General features: G+C 47.4%; 1 long non-coding RNA gene across 1 annotated transcript; it reads left to right on the top strand.

Annotated features, from left to right (window-relative positions):
- The first annotated feature begins 4092 nt into the window (after positions 1 to 4092).
- On the top strand, positions 4093 to 5973 carry LOC143271982 (uncharacterized). The gene is made up of 3 exons (XR_013049321.1): positions 4093 to 4208; positions 4689 to 4909; positions 5003 to 5973. It is a non-coding gene; the product is annotated as an uncharacterized LOC143271982 (long non-coding RNA).
- Positions 5974 to 6476: the final 503 nt, after the last annotated feature.

The following is a 6476-nucleotide window of genomic DNA, read 5'->3' as shown; positions in this document are numbered from 1 at the left end:
TTTACTCTGCATAAGAACTCTCCTGCACACCTTATTTATTTGTTCATTCATTTATTTATTTATTGAGGCAGGGTCTCACTGTATAGCCCTGACTGGTCCAGAACACAATACATCGCCAGGCAGGCATCAAACTCACAGAGATCTGCCTGCCTCTGCCTTCTGAGTGCTGGAATTAAAGGTGTGCACCACCACACCCAGCTACTTATTTCTTTAATTACTCTATGTGTGTGTGCACGTGTTCACGTGCCTGAGCTCATTCCACAGCCCTGGGGTCTTCTCTTGCCTTCCTATGTGGACCTCTGTTCCTGATGTCCCTTCCCACGGGATCCTCTCTGCCCCTGCCCAGCATCACTTCCTCCAAAAAACCATCTCATCGCCTGAGCAGTGGCAACTCATGCTTTCAATCCCAGCACTTGGGAGGCAGAGGCAGGTGAATCCCTGGGAGTTCAAGGCCAGCCTGGTCTACAAAGTGAGTTCCAGGACAGCCAGGACTGTTACACAGAGAAACCTTCTCTCGAAAAACCAAAAGCCAAACCAAAAACCAAAAGCTACCTAAGCACTCTGTCAGCTGAGCCCTGTTCTCTCTCTCTCTCTCTCTCTCTCTCTCTCTCTCTCTCTCTCTCTCTCTCTCTCTCATTCTCTTCTCCTCCTCCTTCCTCCCTCCCTCCCTCCCTTCTTCCCTCCCCCTGTCTTCCTTCTTATTCTCTCTCTTTCTTTGAGATGGAGTCTCCTTCTGTTGCCCAGGCTGGTCTGGCACTCCTGGGTTCATGCAGTCCTCCTGCCTCAACCTCCCCAGTTCCTGGGACCACAGACTGCTCTGCAGTAATTCCCTTCTAGCTGAGGCATTGCCTCCTGGATGGAGGAGAGGTGCTCATGGGAAGCTCCCAGAAACAAGATCAGAAAGCACAGAGAGTTAACCAGATTCGCGTCCTCCCTAGAGAAGAAATAAACAATTGCCAGGGGCGGGGCAGGGAGAGAGAGACCCATCACTGAGCTGCCTACAGGCTGGGCAGGGAGCTCCTCCGGGGATGCAGCATTGGGGGTCCTCTCCCATTCTGGGATAGGTTTTGAACCACTCACGTTCGTGTAAGTAACCCCAAAAATGTGTTGGTTTACAAAGCTAATCTCTCAAAGATAGAACTGCTTCTTTGGCCAGCGACCTGTGCCCTGTCTCTCATAAACAGATGTTTGTTCACATCTGTCCAGGTCACACAACAGACGCTTGACCAGTATTTGTCCTTCTGAGAATGTTTTTATTTGTTTGTTTTGTTTTGTTTTGTTTTGAACTTAGCTCAAAGACAAGAGCAGAAGCAGATCCTTGGCTGCACAGTGAGCCCGAGGCCAGTGTGGGCTACACAGAACACTGTCAAAAAGAAAAAAAATGAGGTCAGGCACAAACCTTTAATCCCAGCACTCAGGAGGCGGAGGCAGGCAGGTCTCTGTGAGTGTGAGGCCAGCCTGGTCTGCAGAGTGAGTTCAGGGCTGCATAGCGAGATCCTATGTCAAAGAAAGAAAGAAACTGAATTAGTCAAGGTTAGTATTGCTGTGATAAAAAGCAAGTTGGGGAGGAAAGGGTTTATTCAGCTTACACTTCCACCTCACTGTTGATCATCAAAGGAAGTCAGGACAAGAACTCAAACAGGGCAGGAACTTGGAGTGGGGAGCTGACACAGAGGTCATGGAGGGGTGCTGCTTGCTGGCTTGTTCCCCCTGGCTTTCTCAGCCTGCTTTCTAATAGAACCCAGGACCGCCAGCCCAGGGTTGGCACCACCCACCATGGGCGGGGCCCTCCCCCATCAGTCACTAATTGAGAAAATGCCTTACACCTGGATCTTACAGAGGCATTTCCTCAATTAAATTTCCCTCCCTTCAGATACCTCTAGTTTGTGTGTCAAGTTGACACAAGACCAGCCAGCACAGAAAGAAAAGGAGAGAAACCAAAGAAAGAAGGAAAGAAAGAGAAGACAGATACTGTACACGCCTCCTTCTATAAGGAACTTACTAGAACAGTCAGCGTCACAGTCAGGGAGGAGAGCACTGCCCGCACGCAGGGCACGTCGGGAACTGGCTGTCCTAACAGGTGCAGAGGGCTTTAGACTCTGGAGGGGGAGGGTGGTGGTGGCACAGCCGTGTGAAAACAATGCCACTGAGCTGTCCCTGTAAGTGTCAAAAACGGTAAAATTAAAATGAAAATGAAAGGACTGAGCAGATGGCTCAGAGGGTAAAGAAACTTACTCCCCAGCTTGATGACCTCAGTTCGATTCCCCGGACTCATGTGGTAGAAGGAGAGAACAGACTCCCAAGTTGCCTTCCGATCAACATGCATGTTCTGTGGCACATGCACAAAATCAATAAATAGACGAGTGCTAATTAATTAATTTAATTAATCAATTAATTAAAAGCTGACCATGGTATTACACACCTGTAATGCCAATAGTTGGGAGGTGGAGGCAGGAAGATTATGAGTTTGAGGCCACCCTGGGCCACCTCAGACAGTGAGAGAGTCTGTCTCTGGGAAAAAAAAATGTTTTTAAATTCAATTAAAAGAGTCATTTTGGGCTGAAACTCTCAAGGGTCTTTGCAGGAACAGAAGCAGCTGAAAAGATCTGCTTAAAGTTTAAAATGTTTGGATATAAATATTTTTAGCATCTGCGAGCCACCCATATGTATGCACGTTCCACGGCTCGTCTTTCTTCTCGACACTCCGGAGGGTGACGTGAGACTCATGTGCACAGGAAGGATCTAAACGACCTGAAGATTACAGGATAATATTCAGATGATGAGGTTAAAAGCACTGGCTGGAACGTTCTTTCATAAGACCCGCTACACAAGAGGAGAAAATAATTTATGAGAACACGAACAATTAGCACTTTGTAAAAAAGAAATAATGCGCTTCACTTGATCCCTATATTTAACATCAATTAAAGATTATCCTCATGAATGAAACCCGACCTGGAAATTAACAAGGGATTTAAATTGCATTATGCAAGCAAGAGAGAGGAGCCTGTGCGTTGGTTCAGGGTTTCCAAGATCCCCAACTGCATCTGTGCGGACAGCTTGGCCATTCATCCCTTCACCTTTCTCTGAGATGCAGGGTGCTACCACTGCATCACGGGGGAGCCTTAGTCTTTGCTTCAGCAAAAAGAAAGAAAGAGGGAGTGTGATTTTAAAAAAAAAAAAAAAAAAAAAAAAAAAAACCTTACATAGCCGCAAACACAAGTTTGGCACCCTTCATTTTTAAAAATAACTTCTGGGTCATTTTTTTAAAACTGGTAAAACTGACCCAGAGAGTCCCTGAAAAAGGATGTCTGTGCTGCTTCAGAATTTGTATCTGGACCATCTCCACAGGACTGTTCAAGGGAGCCCAGAGGGCAGGGGTAGATGAGAAATTATATTCCAAGTCAGCTGTTCCAAGTCACTGAACTTTTTCTCCACCAAAATGAGAAACTCAAAAGAAATCAGATGAGCTGACGGTGGTGGCTCCCAACTGCAATGCCAGAGCTTAGGAGGCTGAAGCAGGAGAGGTATCTCGAGTTCAAAGCTATCCTGTGCTACATTGTGAGTTTGAGGTCAGCCTAGGCTACATAGCCAGAACCCATCTCAAAAACAGGGGGCAGGGGGATAAAAACAAATGTCAGAAAACAGGTGTGGGCTCTAGCTACTTCTTTACATTTCAATTTTATTTTTTGTTTGTATGTATCTGTGTGTGCCTGCAGAAGCCAGAAGAGGATGTCAGACAGCCTGGATCTGAAGTTACAGGAGGTTGTGAGCCGCCAGACAGGGCTTCAGGGAACCCAGCTTGCGTGCTCTTAACCATCAATTCATTTCTCCAGCTACTTTGTATCCTCAGCACCCCCCTCAGCATTGTGCTCCCCAGTTCTGGAACTCGACCTAGGTTCTTAGGTTTCCGGGCTCACAGAGGGCACTTGTAACAAAGGAAGTACAGAAACCCTCAAAGAGGGCTCGCTCAGAGCCCCGGGTACTCCAGAGCCTGCATCTAGAACAGAGGGGGAACTCTAGCTTTGTCACTTCTGACACAAAGCATCCTGCTGTTCCCAGAGGACATGTCAGGACCACAGCTCTGATGCCAATTGCTAAGAATTGTCCCACTGGGAGGAAGTAGAGTGTTTCTTGCCATCTTTCAGAACCCCCTGGAAGAAAGGGTCTTGTTCACAGCCCAGACGGTGCCCCCTGAGAAACTGACTTTGGTCTGTGCCCCGCCCCCACCCCCCTGTACTGTCAATCTTCCTACACTCAAGTGTTTTGGTTATTGTGCCTAGTGCTGCATCTGAGGACAGCTTACCCCTTTTCGGAGGGACGGGTGGCTCATCTCTCACACTCCTGCTTGCTGTGTGGATTGGTTTCTTCATTGTTATCTTGGGAAAAGAGAAAGCAGATGTTAACCATTACCCCTTGAGAATTCACCCCGCTATGCTGTAAAATTCTGCATTATTAACATTCCAAACTTCTTCCATTCCTGTGCTCATCTTGGGGGGGGGCGGTGAGTATTTGAGAATTCAAAACTGTGGAGAGGATGGAGGTGGCGCAGAAGTTTATTAAATTGGCCCAGGGCGGTTTTGAAATTTGAAAGTTTCTCACACTCCATGGCTCTGGGCCAACTCCCAGCCGGCTCAGCTGAGCAGCCCACACAGGGCTCTGTCACCAAGGTACCTTCTCTCTCCTTACAGAGATGAAAGGCAAGCATTTGGGGGTGCTGAGGGAAGGTTTCGGGTTTGTCCAGGCCCAGCTAGGCTTGGGGACACACTGAGAACCGTCGTCGAGGTAGTACATGGGAGACACTCGTGTGACTTCACGATGAGCGCATTGAATCTTGAAGCAGCAGCGATGTTCTCGGGAAGGCCCTCCCTGGGTACCATCTCCCTCCAGAAGCCAGGGACGGAACCCACAGGTTTCTCCTTCTCTGATCTGCCTGACCCCCGGGGGAGTGGGAGGCTCACGTTGTTGTTGCTGTATCATCGTTCTCATTTTTCTCTGTTTTCAGAGAATGGCGGAGGCAAAACCAAATATTTGTGAACTTTGCAAACACACACACATGCTTTTGCCACAACACGACAGCAGGTTCCTGTAGTGAGAGCCAAGCGCTGAGATCCAAGGCTTTGAAATCAGAAGTCTTGGGCTGACTTCTGCCTCTGTGCCTGTCCCTCTGTATCACCTTACCCATGCTGAGTAACCTGCCCGGCCCTCAGTTTCCACCACTGTGAAATGGGAACACCAACAACACCCGTGCGCTTGGGGTGCTCTGAAGACAGAATGAGGGAACTGACATCAAATACACTGTTGCTGGTGTGTGGCGAGGCCCGAGAAACGCAAGTTGCCTGTTTTATTATCTTTTAATTATTTGTTAATTTGTTTCACTTTATGTGTACCAATGTTTTGCCTGCATGCATGCATATGTACCACAAGTGTCTGTTGGATCCCCTGGAACTGGGGTTACAGATGGTTGTGAGTTACACTGTGGGTGCTGGGAATTGAACCCTGGTCCTCTGTAAAAGTAGCAAATGCTCTTAACCTCTGAGCCATCTCTCCAGCCTTGTGTTTTATTATGGTCATCATTGTTATTGTTAGTGAGGTCATGGTTAGGCAGCTGGGTCCCTAGGATTGGTAGCACCCCATAAGCCTGACCCTGGAACTCTAAGCTGAGACTCTCCAGGAGTCATGCTGCAAAACAAAACCCCCTCCCCAAAGGAGACACTTTCTCTCCCTAAGTCAGCCCCCTCGGCCCTCAGGCCCTACCCTACGCTTGGATTTCAGAATTCCTAGCTATGAAAAACCCACTAAGGATATTTTAGAGAGAAAAGACAAACAAGATGAAATCTAATTCCTGCAATTAACTAATTAACTAGGACCTTCAATTAATGGAACTTTAAAATGCATTCCCCTTAAAGGAAAACTTGGCCCAGTACCAACCTCCATCCCTGTCTCCTCCCAGGGGCAGACTGCTCTTTAGCCCAATGAAACAAAAGAAAACTCAGGTGAGTCCTGGTGTCTGAGCATCAAGGAATGGGGGACAAAAGACTCCTTAGGTTTGTGTTAAAGAATTCAAGAGTGCTGGGTGGTGGTGACATTCCCCAGCACTCAGGAGGCAGAGCCAGGTGGATCTCTGCGAGTTTGAGGCCAGCCTGGGCTACAGTGAGTTCCAGGAAAGGCACAAAGCTACACAGAGAAACCCTGTCTTGAAAAAGCAAAAAAGAAAAGAAAAGAAAGAGAGAGAGAGAGAGAGAGAGAGAGAGAGAGAGAGAGAGAGAGAGAGAAAAGAAAGAAAGAAAGAAAGAAAGAAGGAAGGAAGGAAGGAAGGAAGGAAGGAAGGAAGGAAGGAAACGAAGAAAGAAAGAAAGAAAGAAAGAAAGAAAGAAAGAAAGAAAGAAAGAAAGAAAGAAAGAAAGAAAGAAAGAAAGAAAGAAAGAAAGAAAGAAAGAAAAGAATTCAAGAGCTGGGAGTACACCTGTAATTCCATC

This window comes from Peromyscus maniculatus, chromosome 2 (genome assembly GCF_049852395.1).
Source record: "Peromyscus maniculatus bairdii isolate BWxNUB_F1_BW_parent chromosome 2, HU_Pman_BW_mat_3.1, whole genome shotgun sequence".
Classification (NCBI taxonomy): Eukaryota; Metazoa; Chordata; class Mammalia; order Rodentia; family Cricetidae; genus Peromyscus; species Peromyscus maniculatus.
This window is presented reverse-complemented; position numbering and strand designations above follow the sequence as displayed.